This window comes from Balaenoptera acutorostrata, chromosome X, assembly GCF_949987535.1.
Source record: "Balaenoptera acutorostrata chromosome X, mBalAcu1.1, whole genome shotgun sequence".
NCBI lineage: Eukaryota > Metazoa > Chordata > Mammalia > Artiodactyla > Balaenopteridae > Balaenoptera > Balaenoptera acutorostrata.
The window spans coordinates 1386129-1405128 of NC_080085.1; the positions used below are offsets into that span (position 1 = coordinate 1386129).

The 19000-nt window shown below is 41.1% G+C and overlaps 1 protein-coding gene across 8 annotated transcripts in view; it reads right to left on the bottom strand.

The window, feature by feature from the left end:
- DHRSX (dehydrogenase/reductase X-linked) overlaps window positions 1-19000 on the bottom strand; it is a 331509-nt gene that overhangs the window by 30940 nt on the left and 281569 nt on the right. For all 8 annotated transcript variants that reach the window (XR_009006655.1, XR_009006656.1, XR_009006658.1 and 5 more), the window contains 3 exons: window positions 9244-9300; window positions 8771-9064; window positions 4203-4328 (listed from right to left, as the gene is read on the bottom strand). The gene's annotated coding sequence lies outside the window, so the exon portion shown is untranslated. The remainder of the gene's footprint in view (window positions 1-4202; window positions 4329-8770; window positions 9065-9243; window positions 9301-19000) is intronic.

The window sequence follows — 19000 nt, forward strand, 5'->3', positions numbered from 1 at the left end:
TCATAAGCGACCTGTATCAGGAAGATGCAAACTCCCTCCGGAGCCAGCCCTGCAGGACTCACAGCGCTGGGTAGAGCAAACAAGACGAGACCAGGCTCACCTTGCAGAGAGCACACGGGGGGGGGGGGGTCTGCCACCACGCTGCTTGCAAACACCGGGTGCTGAATCGTGATGCAGACGGGTCTCCCGGGAGGCTACCAGACGAGCTCGGCTCCCGCAGATGCTCTAACATCCTCAGGCTGCAAAGCTCCCTGGGGCTCCCGGGCTGCGGTCACTGTGGTCCTGTGGTCACGAGAGCTGTCCAGGGGTGAAGGAGGAATTGCAAAGCTGCACTGAGAGCCCATCTGGATGACAGCCCCCTCCTAATGAGCAACGGCTTTCTCGTGGGGTCTCTCTGCCTCTCGAGAAGGAGAGGAATGGCATTTGGTGGCATCGGTTTAACCATTTTCTCAATGGTTTGTCACAATCCTTGGATTCAAACATCTCTTTCACAGCAAACAAAAACTGTAGACTTTTCTCCTGGAGCATCCAGATATAGACACATGTGCGTCATCCGTAATCTTGAAGGTGCGTGTCTTTGGAGGTGATTTCTTGCCCCGTTTCTCCCCGGACGTGATGGCCCTCAGCGGTGGAGAATTCTTTGAAGACAGGAAGCATGCCTCCTTTTGTGTTGTTTTGGGTTTTTATTTTTATTTTTTAGAAAGTGTGTTTTAATTCCTTATGTCTCCTAAGCAGGGCCAAGCATAGAAGATGCAGGGGTGAGACTGTGCCTGGTACCAGCTGTGTGAGCTTGGGCAGGTCACTCCGCCTCTCAGAGGCCAGGACGGGTCACATAAAAGGCACGGGTCCACTGAGTTCAGCCGGTGAGAACTCCTATAGCTGCACCCGACCCCCGGCACAGCTTACATGCGGGACTGTTGTTAGTGATGACGGTGTGGAGACTACTGCACGACCACAATGAGTACTGCAACGAGTGCTAGTGTAACTACTACTACAACTGTAGCATTTACTACTACAACTGTAGCATTTATCACTATGACAACTACTACTACCATTACTGCTGCTACGATTGTGACTACTGCTACAATGACTGCAGCAGTTAGTACTGGTGTAATTACTACTACAGCCACAAGGTTTACTACTACAACTGCTACTATTTACTGCTACAACTACTACCCCTGCTGCTGCTACAAATGTTACTACCACTATAATGACTATAGCAATTTGTACCACTACAACTGCTACTATTATTATTCTTACAAGTACAGCAATTCCAATGACTACAACAATGCCTGCAATGTTGCAATGCCAACAATGCCTGCAATGACTACAACAACTACTGTAGTACATACTACTATCACAGCTACTATAATTTTCGCTACTGCTACACCTACTGCTGTTACAATTAGTACTGCTACAACTCTTACTGTCACAACTCTTATTACTACAACTACAACTGTTGCTACTGCTATAAAAGGTAACACTCCTACAACCACCACTACAACTACTACATTTACTGCTACAGTTACAACAATTACTACAACTACTATGATTACAAACACTACTGTATTTATTACCAGTGCCATAACTATTACAGCAATTAGTACTGGTATAATTACTACTACAACTCATAGGGTTACTATCACAACTGTAACACTTACTACTACTACAATTACTACTACCACTGCTGCTACAATTGTGACTATTGCAACAATGACTACAGCAATTAGTGCTACTACAACTGCTACTATCATTATTACAAGCACAGCAATTCTGACGACGACGACTACTACAATTATTGCTATGGCTACAGCTACTGCTATGACAGCAAATGGTACTACTAGGACTACTACAGCTACTACTGTTACTATCACAAATACTACAATTATTGCTACAGCTACAATGACTGCTACAACTATTAGTATCACAACTCCTATTACTACCACAACTACAACAGTTGCTAGTGCTACAAAAACTACTATTATTACAACCACTACTACAATTATTACTACTGCTCCAACTACAATGATTACAATTAGTACTACTACTCCAACTACAATGATTACAATTAGTACTACTACAACCATCACTACAACTAGTATGTCTATGACTACAATTTTAACAATTACTACAATACTACTACTATTACAAACACTACTATAATTATTACTAGTGCTACAATGACAACTATTGCAACAATTAGTGGTACTACAATTACTACTACAACTATTACATTTACTACTACAATTATAACAATTACCAGTACCACTATGACTACTATTACAATTGTTACTGTGGCTACAACTACAATTACTACAACAACTAGTTCTATGACAATGATTACTACTAGACCTAGTGCTATTACTACTGCTAAACTGCTTCTATAATTACTTCTCCTCCTCCTCCTCCAACTATAGGTACTACTTCAAATACTACTACTACAAATATTTTTACGAGTATCGCAGCTACAACTTCTGTAACAACTATCAATACTACTATTACTAGCATTGCTACTACAATGTCTACAATTATTGCTGCTACAACAATTATTGCCCCTATTGTTACTACTGCTACTACAATTATTGCTACTACAACTATTGCCATTCTTGTTACTACTGCTAGGCTACTACAACTATTGCCACTCTTGTTACTACTGCTAGGCTACTACAAGTATTGTTACTATTAATACAACAACTATTGCCGCTATGGTTACTACTGCTACTATGACTACTACTCCTATTCCAATCATTGCTACAACAACAACTACTACTGCTGTTATTACTACTACTGCTAAAGAAAAAGCAGAGCAGGACAGAAAAAGGGTAAAAACAGACTTCATTCAGGACTATTGCAATAGGGCAAAGAGAGCTCAGTATAGAGCCAGACTCAACTGCAAAGGCAGCATGGGCAAGTGGGGCTTTATAGCCATGGAGCAGGTGAGGGTCAGTGGATGGAAAACTACTAACAGGAAAATTAGGGGTGAAGGGTTTCTGGCTAAACTGACCTCACAGGATTCCTGCTGAAGGCAGGGCAGGGTGACCAGACATCACCTGGGGGGGGGGGGGCGTGGAGGGTGAGGAACCAGATCAGATATTGAGATGAGCAGATATGAAGTTGACCAGACATGGAGATGACCAGATATGAAGGGTGTGGGTTCTGGTTAAACCGACTAAGCATGGCTCTTGCTAAAATTGGGCAATGCAGAAATGTCCACAAAAGTCCAAACATCAGACCTCACTGAAGAATTTAGGGGAGCCTGAGAGAGTCTGGTTGAGGAGACAATTTTTGTCACTACAACGACTACTAATATAGCTTCTGCTATTAAGGGGAGCTCCTACTGCTTCTCGGTGGAAGACCCTCAAGTCAGATACCAGGGAGGTGAGAACCTTGGGTGCTACACAGCGTTCTGTGACCGCTTCCCTGGGCACATCCCGGCAGAACCCAGATGACTCTCCACCAGGGGTTCTGGGTATTTCTTCCCTAGAAGGAATTTCTGCCCTCCATCTCTAAAATTCTAGACCTTAGGGGTTTTCCAATAGATGGCGACCACGTTTGGGAATTAACCATTGGCCCCAACACTTAAATAAAAGTCATTTCCTTTTCCTGCGCCTGATACTGTCTGAATTAGCATCCAGACTCTTCCACGTTTACAAACTCTGTGACCTTGACGCTGACTCAAGCACTGTGCCTCGATTTTCTCATTTATAAATATCGGCCAGAAGACTGTCTTCCTTCAAGGGCTGTAGTGAAGATGCTGCAAGTTAAGACATGCCCTGTGCCCTGAGCAGGGCTTAAATCCTAGATATCGTGGTCGAGTATTTGATTGTATTCTGTTCGCATTTTGTGCCTGACTCTCACGTATAATTCATGTACAGCAAAGGCTCCATGGATTGGCTGAACTGCTCTTGACCCAGTTATGACTCAGACCCAAATGGGCCTCAGGTGGCCCTGCCATATGGTACCCTCCCTCCTGGTTGTGAGTCCCAGTTGGACCCAAGAAAGTATGCCATAGGGAAATCCTAGTTGAATCTCTGTCTCGGAAGACCCACTGCAGAGGATGGTCACCATGATTAATATGGCAGGGGATTACCTATCTCATCCCCTCAACACCTATAGGTCAAGGTCAGTGTTAAGAATCATATTTTCCACTAAGCAGCTCATGAATACACACACCGTTTACTGACACACACAAGGGCACTCACCAGGGACTGAGTCAACGATTCTACAGATGGCACGGGAGTTCGTCTCTGTGGATTTGGACCATCCCACTTCCATTTTCTGCATATTCAATAGGGTCTTCCATAAAGTCGAGGGACTCTCCTGAGTTTCTGAAATGATGAAAAGGATAAAACATTTCAGCAGATTCATGGACTCCTGGTTCTAAAATATCCTGTCTTAGATAGATCTCCTTCCCATACAATTGTAATTTTTTCTTTGTAGCACATGCCAGTTGAGGATTTTAGCAAATACTTTAATTCTTAGAAAGGTTTTCAATTCCAAATTTTCATGTGGGAAGACTTGTCCCCCTCTTTAAGGAGCACTAATCTACAGAGGAACGGATCAAACACATTACAATCAACTCATTTTGATTTTGTCCCTCAGAGAAGACTATGCAAATTATCTAGTCATCGTTAGAAAATCCTATTAAAGATATTTCATCCCTGTTCCATGGCTTGATAGATTTGAAGACAAGGATGACTTGGCTGTGCCCTGATTTGTGTGTGTGTGTGTGTGTATGTTCAAAACCCTTTAATTTCCTTAAGGGAATTTTACTATAGAATTTCAGGCTAAAGACAGAAGCCAACAGTACCTATACAGAAATTGTATTCTAAGTCAGGAGTATTTTTTGTTTTGTTTTGTTTTTTTGTTTTTGTTTTTGTTTTTTTTCTTTTGAGTTCATGGATTTAATTTTTAAAGAAAAGTTTGTCAAAATCCAACCTTTGTTAAATACACATGTAAAACTAACTTGATTTTGTGCCCTGATTTTTGAAAAACTTTTTAAAATCATCATCTGTTTTGCTTTCTGGTTTTTGATGTCTTTTTGAAGTGTGGATCAAGAATCACCCCGTTTACACTTTCTAACTGCTCTGGAGGCAAATAATTTGCATAACACAAAAAATGTTCGATTTAGGGGATAAATCTATTTGGCTGCAGGATTCATTCGTTTACGTAGAAAGTGGTTTCCTCTCCACCACCTGAGTCTGCAGCACCGCACGGTTACCGAGTAGAATATAGTTAATTGTATTAACAGTATTGAAAATTAACACTACTTTGGGAGCGATAGATAATTCTATAATGGTTTCACTGTGGAATTTTTAATAATGATTTTCTTCCCCTCATCAGTGCTTGGAGGTCCAATAACATTGTGTCATTTCTTGTGGCTGAGATGAAATGAAGCTAAACCGGTATTGGCTCTTCTGTTATTTTTATCTTTCCATGAGCTCTTGTAGAGTATTCTTTATCTTGTTTGACAATGCTACCAGAACATGTCTAGAATTGGTTTTCTTTCAAATTTTCACTGAGAAAGTCAGTATGTAGTCATTTTTCTATTTCTTTGGCTTAAAACATTTACCTTCTATCATTTCTATAATTAGTGCATCTGGTCCATCTATCCCATATTCCTTTGTAGGAAATCCTTTTTCACAGATCGGCTTTGGCGATTCTTCTTAACGTCTCAAACTTGATTTTTTTTTTTTCCCTTAAGCATTTTAAACTTTCCTCTGCATGCTGGGAAGATTTTTTTCCTCATCAGTTTTCTACTTCACCCAAATTTGACTTCTCACAGTGCAAAGTGCCTGCATCAGTACTTTAAACTCAGCAATCATGTTTTTCTATTGTGTGCAGACCATTTTATCTCAGTTTGTTTATTTCTCAGGATCAAATATTCCAATTTCCTCTGAATCTCATAAATCTTTTCAATCTCATTTTTTTACTAAAATCTTTTTTTTTATTGAAGTATACTTGATTTACAATGTTGTGTTAGTTTCAGGTGTACAGCAAAGTGATTCAGTTATACATACATATTTATCTCTGCTTTTTCAGATTCTTTTCCCTTATAGGTTATTACAAGACATTGAACATAATTCCCTGTGCTATACAGTAGGACCTTGTTTATTTTATATATAGTAGTGTGTATCTAATCCCAAACTACTAATTTATCCCTCCCCCACTTTTTCCTTCTTTTTCAATTACTCTGGTTTGTATTTTAGTTGGTTTTATACGTAGCAATATGTCCAGCTGAACTCCTTCTGTGATTCTGGTATAGGAGTGCCACCAGCTCCTGTTTTTTTTAGACATGACATTGATTTCTCCCTCTTTGAACCCCTATTAGTCATTTTAATTGGAGTTTGGACATGTAGGAGGAAGTCACAGTCTTGATAAGATTCTGCTCTGTGGGTCAGCCTTGGGGGATGGGCAGCTCCTCAGGGGAGGAGAAGGTGGAAGACATCCTGGGGGGAGGAGATTCTGCTTGTAGGGATGGGAGGCAGGTGAGAGCAGTCATCTCCTCTCTCATCCACCTAACACATTTTGCTTATTTGTGAGGCAGGTCCTGGGAGGCGTGGACAGCCTCCCATTGGAAACTCTTCCTGCTCCCAGGGAACATCTATTGTACTAGGAGGGATAAACGGTGAACAGAAAAAAGAAATGAAGAACTAAAGAATCTGATATGGGGACTTCCCTGGTGGCACAGTGGTTAAGAATCCGCCTGCCAATGCAGGGGACACAGGTTCGAGGCCTGGTCTGAGAAGATCTCATATGACGCAGAGCAACTAAGCCCATGTGCCACAACTACTGAGCCTGTGCTCTAGAGCCCGCAAGCTACAACTACTGAGCCCACGTGCCACAACTACTGAAGCCCGCGCACCTAGAGCCTGTGCTCCGCAACGAGAGAAGCCATCGCAATGAGAAGCCCATGCACCGCAACGAAGAAACTAAGAGTAGCCCCCTCTCGACACAACTAGAGAAAGCCCGCACACAGCAATGAAGATGCAACACAACCAAAAATAAATAAATAAATAAAATTAAATTTAAAAAATTAAAAAAAAAAAAGAATCTGATATGTGTCTTGAGGAAGTAAACAGATGGTGGGAGAGGTCCCTGTGAATGGAAAAATCAAAGAAAGTCTCTCTGAGCGGGTGACATTCATCTTGAAGCCCAAGAAAGAATGAACACCCAGGAAAGGAGCATAGGAGACCATTGAGGACCAGTGGGTTAAAGAACAGAAAGAAGCTTGGTGTGCCTGAAGTGAGTAGGGCAGGCGAGAGAGTAGGGTGAGATGGAGAGACTGAGGCCCCAGAAGATCACACTGGGTCTTGTAGGATATGGTGGGGAGATGGAGGGTTTAGAGTCTGTGGCATGGACGTGAGGCTGTGCAGTTGGACGTGAGGCTGTGAAGCTGGAGACGCAGCTGCCTGGAGTATGAGCTGGAGGATGGTAACAAAAGGTAGGATGCTTAGGAGACTAAGGCTGTGGTCCAGGTTCATCATGTGCCTGGGTCTGGGCTGCTAGCTGCCGTGATGGGGATAATTGGACATGTCTGTCATGGATAGAATTAGCAAAGCCTAAAAATGTATTAAATATGGGGAAGGAGGAAGAATCAAGCTTCCGTGTTGGTTTGAGCAACTGAATGATGCTACTTACAAGGATGAGTTGTATGGACTAAATTGTGTCCCTCACCGAAAATTCCTGTGTTGTAGCCCTGCCCCACAGTGGGATGGTGTTAGGAGGTGGGTGTTTGGGAGGTGATTAGAGGTAGATGAGGTCTTGAGGGTGGAGCCCCCATGATGGGATTACTGACGTTATTAAGAAGAGAAAGAGACCAGATCTCTCTCTCCACCATGTGAGGACACAGCAAGAAGGATGCCATGTGTAAGCCAGGAAGAGAGCCTCGCCAGGAACTAAATCTGCCCACACCATGATCTTGTCATCTAGCTTCCAGAACTGTGAGAAAATAAATTACTTCTGTTTAAGCTACCCACTCTCTGGCATCTTGAGCTAAGACGTTGAGGTGTGGTGGACTTTTGTTGGTTTTGCCTTATCCAGAAGCAGTGCAGCTGCCTTTCTTTTGGTGAGCGACCCTATTTCTCTCTGTGAAGGGTTCTTCCACCATTAATAATATTAGTCATGGATGACTTATAGTTGATGACTCAAGTCTTCTGAGAATCTTTTGGTCAGAAAATGGGATTGGGACCATCCGTCCCACTTAAGTTTGTCTAAATCTATTAAAATAATCACACTGATGTGTTGGTGACCATTGGTGCCTGATGTTTCTCTTATATCCAGAAAACAGGAAGGGACAAGGGCCAGTCACAGATGTGATTGGACAGGGAGATGATCTGTCAACAGAAGACCCCACCAGATGGGAATGTGGGAGACTTGTTGAAGGTGTCTAGTTGCCATCTGGGTTCATCTTGGGAGCCATCTGCATCTGAATTGTCATATTTGACTGTCAAAGAGTCAACTACCAGGATCCACCTGGGAGGTCTTATCATCCCTTACCCAAAAGAGTGATGCTTGCTTTGTGGACAGAAGGTGTTGTAAAATTTCCCCAATATTCCTCTACTGTGAAATATTCCTGCCCCAAGACAGACTAATGATCTCAGTGGGGCTTAACCCTGAATCATTTTCTCCATTTCTGCATATACTGTGCAGGTGAAATAATTATCCTTCCGCACTCACATGCCATCTTGTTATATCAACTACGCACACTCATACATGCTGCATGATTCAGGCAGATTCACATGATAAGCGTATTAGATGTTTCACCTACCAGCTATTGGGTTGAAATCCCCTTGAGTGGAGTAGATCATACTTGATATTTTAACTAGTTTTTAAGGTCTGTATTTTCACTGGAAGGTCGAGCTTCTCTTCCAACTTCGTTCTTGTGGGCGGAATTCGCCTTCTTTTTAGATGTGGTACATATATACAATGGAATATTACTCAGCCATAAAAAGAATGAAATAATGCCATTTGCAGCAACATGGATGGACCTAGAGATGATCAGACTAGGTGAAGTAAGCCAGACAAAGACAAATGCCATATGATATTGCTTCTATGTGGAATCCTAAAAAAAAAAAAAAAAGATACAAATGAACTTATGTACAAAACAGAAATAAACCCACAGACATAGAAAACAAACTTATGGTTACCAAAGGGGAATGGGTGGGGGAGGGATAAATTAGGAGTTTGGGATTAACAGCTACACACTACTGTATGTAAAATAGATAACCAACAAGAACCTACTGTATAGCACAGGGAACTCCACTCAATATTCTGTAATAACCCAAATGGGAAAAGAATCTGAAAAAGAATAGATACATATATATGTTTAACTGAATCACTTTGCTGTACACCTGAAACTAATGCAACATTGTAAATCAACTGTACTTCAATTAAGAAAATAAAAAAATAAAACCAACAACAACAAACAATTAAAAAAAAGAATTCCTCTACTTTTAAAGGGCTTCTCTGATTAGGTCAGGCCCACTCAGGATAATCTCCTTCTGATGAACTCAAGTTAACCCATAGCTACACTGTCACAGGAGTGACACCTATGGTGCTCACAAGTCCTGCTCACACTGCAGGGGAGGAGATTACACAGGGTGTGTGCACTAGGGAACACAAGTCTTGAGGCCCCCTTGGAACCCTGCTTACCACTGCCCCTTCCTACCCAGCCTGGGCCTCTGGGGTCCCAGTGTGTCTCCCCGTGAACACACCTGAGATCTGACAGGTGCCTCATCAGATTTCTGGGGCACGTCCAGATCCACTCACAGAGACACCCTCCCTGGTCTATAAAGGGGTTCCATGAGCTCAAGGCAGAGGCAAGGTTGCACAAAGCAATCGCATTTTCATGAAATTGGATTTCTCTACTTTTTAAAAGGCACGTGTAAGTCTTTCCCCCCCACCCCCAAGAGTAGGAGTTCTCAAAATACCCCTTACAACACAACACAAGTTTGTGTTAGCTTTAAACAAGCACACCCACTCCATCTCCCCACCCCCCCATCTGGGCTCAAGAATTCTTCCTCTTCCTCTTGAGCCCTGATCATCTGCCCAGTCTGGCCCCTTTCCCCACAACACACTCTTTGAATTATGAGGCCCTTTATCCTCAATTCTCCCGAGACAAAAAAGTGACAATCAATTCATTTGGCCAGTTGACACGTGGGAATCCTCATTTACCCATCACAGCTTTGCAAACTCTATGTGACTGAGTGTAAGGTGGCCTTGCTGCCTTCTCCCCACCCGTCAGGCAGCCTCACAGAAGCTGAGATAGAGCACAGGGTCAATTCAAGCCTGCCTTTTCTAGGAGAGGTTGAGCTTCTACCTTCCAGGGACTAATCAGTAAATTTCAAAGAGCCTTGTGCAGTTTTATTGGGCTTCCCTGATTATCTCACACCAGTCAGAATGGCCGGCATCAAAAAGTCTACAAACAATAAATGCTGGAGAGGGTGTGGAGAAAAGGGAACCCTCCGACACTGTTGGTGGAATGTAAATTGGTGGAGCCACTGTGGAGAACAGTATGGAGGTTCCTTAAAAAACTAAAGATAGAGCTGCCATACGACCCAGCCATCCCACTCCTGGGCATGTATCCAGAGAAAACCATAATTCTAAAGGATGCATCCACTCCTATGTTCATAGCGGCACTATTTACAATATCCAAGACAATGGAAGCAACCTAAGTGTCCAAGGACAGAGGAATGGATAAAGAAGATGTGGTATATGTATACAATGGAGTATTACTCAGCCATCAAAAAGAATGAAATAATGCCATTTCCAGCAACATGGATGGACCTAGAGATTATCATACTAAATGAAGTAAGTCAGACAAAACAAATATATGATATCACTTATATGTGGAATCTAATAAAAATGATACAAATGAAGTTATTTAGAAAACAGAAACAGATTCACAGAACTCGAAATCAAACTTACGGTTATCAAAGGGAAATCGGGGGGCAGGGGAGTGATAAATTTAGGAGTTTGGGACTGACATATACACACTACTATGTATGAAATAGATAACTAACAAGGACCTACTGTATAGCGCAGGGAACTCTCTCAATACTCTGTAATAACTTATATGGGAAAGAAATCTGAAAAAGAATGGATATATATATATATGTATAACTGATTCACTTTGCTGTACACCTGAAACTAACACACCATTGTAAATCAACTTTACTCCAATATAAAATTTAAAAAAAAACAGAAAAAACACTCTTGATTGGTGAAAAAAAAGTGTCATTTTAACCATTTAAAAACATATGGTTCGGTGGCATTAAGTACAGTCACATGGTTTTGCAACCGTCACCATCATCCATCTCCAGAACTCATCCTTCTTGGAAAAACTGAAGATGTCGCCATTAAACACTCACTCCTCATCCCCCTCCCCCAGCCCCTGGTACCCACCCTCCTACTTTCTGTCGCTGTGAATTTGACTCCTCCAAGGACCTCACAGGAGTGGAATCAAACAGTATTTGTCCTTCTGTGTCTGGCTTATTTCACTCAGCATCATGTCCTCAAGGTTCATCCATGCTGTAGCCTGTGACAGAATGTCCTTCCTTTTTAAAGACTGAATCATATTCCCTTGCACGGATGGACAACATTTTACTTATCCATTCACCCCTCCATGGACGCTTGGGTTGTTTGCACATTTTAGCTGTTGTGGATTCTGCTGCTATGAACATGGGTGTGCAAATCTCTCTTCATGACTCTACTTTCAATTCTTTTGGGTGTATACCCAGAATTGGAATTGCTGGATCCTATGGTAATTCTATTTTTAATTTTTGAGGCACTGCCACACTGTTTCCCACAGCAGCTGCACCATTTATATACCCACCAACAATGCACAGGGACCCCCGTTTCCCTACATCCTTGCCAACACTTGTCATTTCCTATTTTTAAAAAATAGTGGCCATCTCAATGGGTATGCCCAGTTCCTCTTTACGCTCATATTTTCTTGCCCAAAACTTTTCCCAGCATTGTTCATACCCCTGGAATCTGCCCTGACAAGGAATCTACATTGTTACCTTTTCTGGTCTCTTCTACCATGGAGGTCCATACCACTATCAACCCCAATTTCATACAGAATACCAGGGTATCTCCCAGAAGGGGGTTACAGTTAGTATTTATAAGTATCTGTCCTGGTGTTTGACTGGGGTCAGGGGATCGGATAGTTTGGGGCAGAGACAGCGGTGCCCGCTTATCTGTCCATCTGGTCCCCACATTTCCCAGCATGGCCTGCAGGCCACAGGAGCAGTCCTGGTCCAGCATCACATGTGCAAATGTGAGGGGTGTGTCGCCCACAAGTGACCCTCCAGTGTCTCTGTCTTTCAACGTCAGCTAAGGAGCTCAGCATTTAGAGGATGAATCGTCAGCTAATACCTCTGCATCACCAGGGGCAACACATTTGCCCCCGGGTTAGATGATCTTTGTTGGGTGAAGCCTCTGGTTAACTTGTTTTACCTGTTGAACCCTTGGAGAACAAGCAACTAATCTCTTTGCCTAATGGATCTCCCAGGGCTGGGAGAACAATGCCTGTGAATTCAAATTTAAATTCTCCCCAAATCAAACCCTACAGGGGGGATCCTTTCTAACAGCCAATCTAAAGGCCTGTCACCTGACTTTGCAAAGAAGATTCATTCTTGGTCGTGCTCTTCAGAAAGCAGAATAAATTAGAGTGCATTTGAAAATCAAGGGGGTTGATGCTCCTTGGAATTTTCCATTTGGGCAGCAGTTGGTGGAATTCAAGTCCTGTCCCACTCCTAGTTTATGCTGATCTTTTTCCTGTATTTGTGCTCTTTTTTTTTCTCTTTCTAATTCGACCTAAAAGTGAGTATCTTACAGGCATTAAAATTGGGTTGGTGTAGATACAGCAGAGAACAGCGAGTGACCCAGGATGGGATGACTGGAAACTAGAAAACATGACCACTACTTCCTGCTGGATCCTCCGCTATCCCACGACAGGATAATATACGCCAACCCACAGCTGAGATTTCCTGAATGGAAGCACATCTGGGATTATCACAGGAAAACACAGTTCATGACAGGTGGAGGTTTTCATACTGACTTATAAAAATATGGTTGGGGAGTAACCACAAAAGATCTCATAAAACTAATTCTAGTTACATCCAATCTTTCATAAAATCTGCCTGTTTTCCATGCTGGAAACGGATTCTTTCATTTACCTTTGGGATACTTTGAAAATTTATAGATTTACTTACTCTTACTCACATTTCCCTATTTGTCTTGGGCTACATTTTCCAAGTTCAAAACCAGAGTCAAAGAAAAAGGATGGTTGAAGGAAATTCCGACATCCTGACATCCATCTCTCTTACCCAAAGGCAGAAGCATTGCTAGCCTGATTTTCCATTTGCAAATCAGAAATTGGAATATTTCTAAGAAAACTGGAACAGATTAGCTTGGCTCCAGAGGTCAAAATCATAAAATATCCAAGCATTAATTAAAGCTGGAAGACCTAGTCATAAATTTCCAAGCATGCCTCTTGTGATTTAAAATGCAGAATTCTATTGTAGGGGGCGGGGTCAAGATGGCAGAGTAGGAGGATGTGGAGTTTGCATCTCCTCATAACCAGGGCACCTACTAGGCGCTGGTGGGGGACCTCAGACACCTAAGGGGATGGGAGGAATCCCCGCATGACTGGGTAGGATGTGGAGGGGAAGGAGCGGGGGGGGGGGGATGAAAGGTGGAGGCGGGATGGGACTGGTGTCCCTCGGGGATGGCTGGGGGAGGGGAGGGGTTCCCACCCTCAGAAAGGCCCACTCATGGCGAGGGGATCAGCGGGGATGGGGAGAGACCTTCAGGGGATTGGAGGATCAGAGGAGAACAAGGCCAGCATCTCCCCTGCCTGCTCGGCCCCGGCGAGCCTGCTGGGGTCCCGGGCCTGAAACTCTGCCCTCTGGAGCCCCCTCTGGCCATGTGTGTCCTGGGTCTAAGCCCCCTCTCCCCCAGGGCCTCCTCTGGCCTTTTTTTTTTTTTTTTGCTGTTGTGGTTCTGCTTTGCTTTGTTGTTGTTGTTTCATTTTCATTTTTATTTTTTCTAATATATTTTTTATCTTTCTAATTTTATTTTATTTTTTATTCTTTGTTATTTTTCTGCTCTTTTCCGTTTGTTCCTTTTTTTTTTCCTATTGCCACGCCATGCGGCTTGCGGGATCTTGGTTCCCAGGCTGGGGGTTGGGCCTGAGCTCCTGTGGTGGGAGTGCCATGTACAAACTGCTGGACTAACAGAGAACCTCAAACCCCAGGGAATATTAAGCAGAGTGAGGTCTCCCGGAGGTCCTCATCTCGGCACCAAGACCTGGCTCCATCCAACTGCCTCCAAACTCCAGTGCTGGAGGCCTCAGGCCAAACAACCAATAAGACAGGAATACAGCCTGACCCAAAAAAAATGAGATGACAAAAAAATATGTTACAGATGAAAGAGCAAGGTAAAAACCTACAAGACCAAATAAATGAAGAGAAAATAGGCAACCTACCTGAAAAAGAATTCAGAGCAATGACAGTAAAGATGATCCAAAATCTTGGAAAGAGAATGGAGGCATGGATCGAGAAAATACAAGAAATGTTTAACAAGGATCTAGAAGAACTAAAGAACAAACAAACAGTAATGAACAACACAATAACTGAAATGAAAAATACACTAGAAGGAATCAATAGCAGAATAACTGAGGCAGAAGAACGGATAAGTGAACTGGAAGATTAAAATGGTGGAAATAACTGCCAGGGAGCAGAATAAAGAAAAAAGGATGAAAAGAACTGAGGACAGTCTCAGAGACCTCTGGGACAACACACAACACACCAACATTCAAATTATAGGGGTCCCAGAAGAAGAAGAGAAAAAGAAAGGTCTGAGAAAATATTTGATGAGATTACAGTGGAAAACTTCCCTAACATGGGAAAGGAAATAGTCAATCAAGTTCAGGAAGTGCAGAGAGTCCCATACAGGATAAACCCTAGGAGAAACACACCAAGACACATATTAATCAAACTACCAAAAATTAAATTCAAAGAAAAAATATTAAAAGCAGCAAGGGAAGAGCAACAAATAACATACAAGGGAATCCCCATAAGGTTATCAGCTGATTTTTCAGCAGAAACTCTGCAAGCCAGAGGGAGTGGCAGGACATATTTAAAGTGATGAAAGGGAAAAACCTACAACCAATATTACTCTACCCAGCAAGGATCTCATTCAGATTTGACGGAGAAATCAAAAGCTTTTCAGACAAGCAAAAGCTAAGAGAATTCAGCACCGCCAAACCAGCTTTACAACAAGTGCTAAAGGAAATTCTTTAGGCAGGAAACACAAGAGAAGACCCACAAAAACGAACCTAAAACAATTAAGAAAATGGTAATAGGAACAAATATATCAATAAGTACCTTGAATGTAAATGGGTTAAATGCTCCAACCAAAAGGCCTAGAATGGCTGAATGGATACAAAAACAAGACCCATATATATGCTGTCTACAAGAGACCCACTTCAGACCTACGGACACATACAGACTGAAAGTGAGGGGATGGAAAAAGACATTCCATGCAAATGGAAATCACAAGAAAGCTGGAGTAGCAATACTTTTATCAAATAAAATAGATGTTAAAATGAAAACTGTTACAAGAGGCAAGGAAGGACACTACATAATGATCAAGGGATCAATCCAAGAAGATATGACAATTATAAATATTTATGCACCCAACATAGGAGCACCTCAATACATAAGGCAAATGCTAACATCCATAAAAGGGGAAATCGACAGTAACACAATAGTAGTAAGGGTCTTTAACACCTCACTTACACTAATGGAGAGATTATCCAAACAGAAAATAAATAAGGAAACACAAGCTTTAAATGACACAACAGACCAGATAGATTTAATTGATATTTATAGGATATTCCACCTGAAAGATGCAGAATACAATTTCTTCTCAAGTACACATGGAACATTCTCCAGGACAGATCACATCTTGGGTCACAAATCAAGCCTTGGAAAATTTAAGAAATTTGAAATCATATCAAGCAACTTTTCTGACCACAGTGCTATGACATTAGAAGTCAATTACAAGAAGAAAACTGTAAAAAACACAAACACATGGAGAGTAAACAATATGCTAATAAATAACCAATAAATCACTTAAGAAATCAAAGAGGAAATTAAAAAATTCATAGAAACAAATGACAATGAAAACATGAAGACCCAAAACCTATGGGATGCAGCAAAAGCAGTTCTAAGAGGGAAGTTTATAGCAATTCAACCTCACCTCAAGACACAAGAAAAATTTCAAATAAACAATCTAAACTTACACCTAAAGCAACTAGAGAAAGAACAACAAGAAAAAAAAAAAACCCTGAAGTTGGTAGAAGGAAAGATGTCATAAATATCAGAGCAGAAATAAATGAAATAGAAATGAAGAAAATAACAGCAAAGATCAACAAAATTGGTTCTTGGAGAAGATTATCAAAATTGATAAACCTTTAGCCAGACTCATCAAGAAAAAAAAGGGAGAGGATTCAAATCAATAAAATTAGAAATGAAAAGGGAGAAATTAAAACTGACACGACAGAAATACACAGGATCATACGAGACTACTACAAGCAACTCTATGCCAATAAAATGGACAACCTGGAAGAAATGGACAAATTCTTAGAAAGGTATAACCTTCAAAACTGAACCAGGAAGAAATAGAAAATATAAACAGACCTATCACAAGCAGTGAAATTGAAACTGTGATTAAAAATATCCCAACAAGCAAAAGTCCAGGACCAGATGGCTTCACAGGTGAATTCTATCAAACATTAAGAGAAGAGCTATCCTATCCTTCTCAAACTCTTCCCAAAAATTGCAGAAGAAGGAACACTCGCAAACTCATTCTACGAGGCCACCATCACCCTGATATCAAAACCAGGCAGAGATACTACAAAAAAAGAAAATTACAGACCAATATCACTGATGAACATAGATGCAAAAATCCTCAACAAAACACTAGCAAACAGAATCTAACAAAACATTAAAAGGATCATACACCATGATCAAGTGGGATTTATCCCAGGGATGCAAAAGATTCTTCAATATACGCAAATCAATCAATGTGATACACCATATTAACAAACTGAAGAATAAAAACCATATGATCATCTCAATAGATGCAGAAAAAGCTTTTGACAAAATTCAACACCCATTTATGATAAAAAAAAAAAAAACTCTCCAGAAAGTAGGCATAGAAGGAACTACCTCAACATAATAAAGTCCATGTATGACAAACCCACAGCTAACATCTTCCTCAAGGGAGAAAAGCTGAAAGCATTTCCTCTAAAAGCAGGAACGAGACAAAGATGTCCACTCTTGCCACTATTATTCAAAATAGTTTTGGAAGTCCTAGCCACAGTAATCAGAGAAGAAAAAGAAATAAAAGGAATACAAATTGGAAAAGAAGAAGTAAAATTGTCACTGTTCACAGATGACATGATACTATACATAAAAAATCCTAAAGGTGCCACCAGAAAACTACTAGAACTAATCAATGAATTTGGTAAAGCTGCAGGATACAAAATTAATGCACAGAAATCTCTTGCATTCCTATACTCTCACAAAACAAAAGATCAGAAAGAGAAATTAAAGAAAGAATCCCATTTACCATTGCAACAAAAAGAATAAAATACCTAGGAATAAGCCTACCTACACAGGCAAAAGAACTGTACTCAGAAAACTATAAAACACTGATGAAAGAACTCAAAGATGACACAAACAGATGAAGAGATATTCCATGTTCTTGGATTGGAAGAATCAATATTGTGAAAATGACTATACTACCCAAAGCAATCTACAGATTCAATGCAATCCCTAGCAAATTATCAATGGCATTGTTCACAGAAGTAGAACAAAAAAATTTTACAATTTGTATGGAAACACAAAAGACCCCGAATAGCCAAACAATCTTCAGAAAGAAAAATGGAGTTGAAGGAATCAGGCTCCCTGACTTCAGACTATACTACAAAGCTACAGTAATCAAGACAGTATGGTACTGGCACAAACACAGAAAAATAGATCAACGGAACAGGATAGAAAGCCCAGAGATAAACCCATGCACATATGGTCACCTAATCTATGACAAAGAAGGCAAGAATATATAATGGAGAAAAGACAGTCTCTTCAATAAGTGGTGCTAGGAAAACTGGACAGCTACATGTAAAAGAATGAAATTATAACAGTCCCTAAGACCATACACAAAAATAAACTCAAAATGGATTAAAGACATAAATGTAAGACCAGACACTATAAAACTCTTAGAGGGGGCTTCCCTGGTGGCGCAGTGGTTGAGAATCTGCCTGCCAATGCAGGGGACACTGGTTCGAACCCTGGTCTGGGAAGATCCCACATGCCACAGAGCAACTAGGCCCGTAAGCCACAATTACTGAGCCTGCACGTCTGGAGCCTGTGCTCTGCAACAAGAGAGGTCGCAATATTGAGAGGCCTGCGCACTGCGATGAAGAGTGGTCCCCACTTGCCACAACTAAAGAAAGCCCTCGCACAGAAACGAAGACCCAACACAGCCATAAATAAATAATAAATAAAATGTAAAAAAAAATTTTTTTTTAAGTTAAAAAAAAAATAAAAAATAAAATAAAATAAAACTCTTAGAGGAAAATATAGGAAAAACACTCTTTGATATAAATCACAGCAAGATCTTTTTTGATCCACCTCCTAAAGTAATGAAAATAAAAACAAAAATAAACAAATGGGACCTAATTAACTTAAAAGCTTTTGCACAGCAAAGGAAATAAACAAGACGTAAAGACAACCCTCAGAATGGGAGAAAATATTTGCAAATGAAGCAACTGACAAAGGATTAATCTCCAAAATATACAAACAGCTCATGAAGCTCAATATTATATGTAAAAAAACACACACAAAAAACCCAATCCAAAAATGGGCAGAAGACCTAAATAGACATTTCTCCAAAGAAGACATACAGATGGCGAAAAAGCACA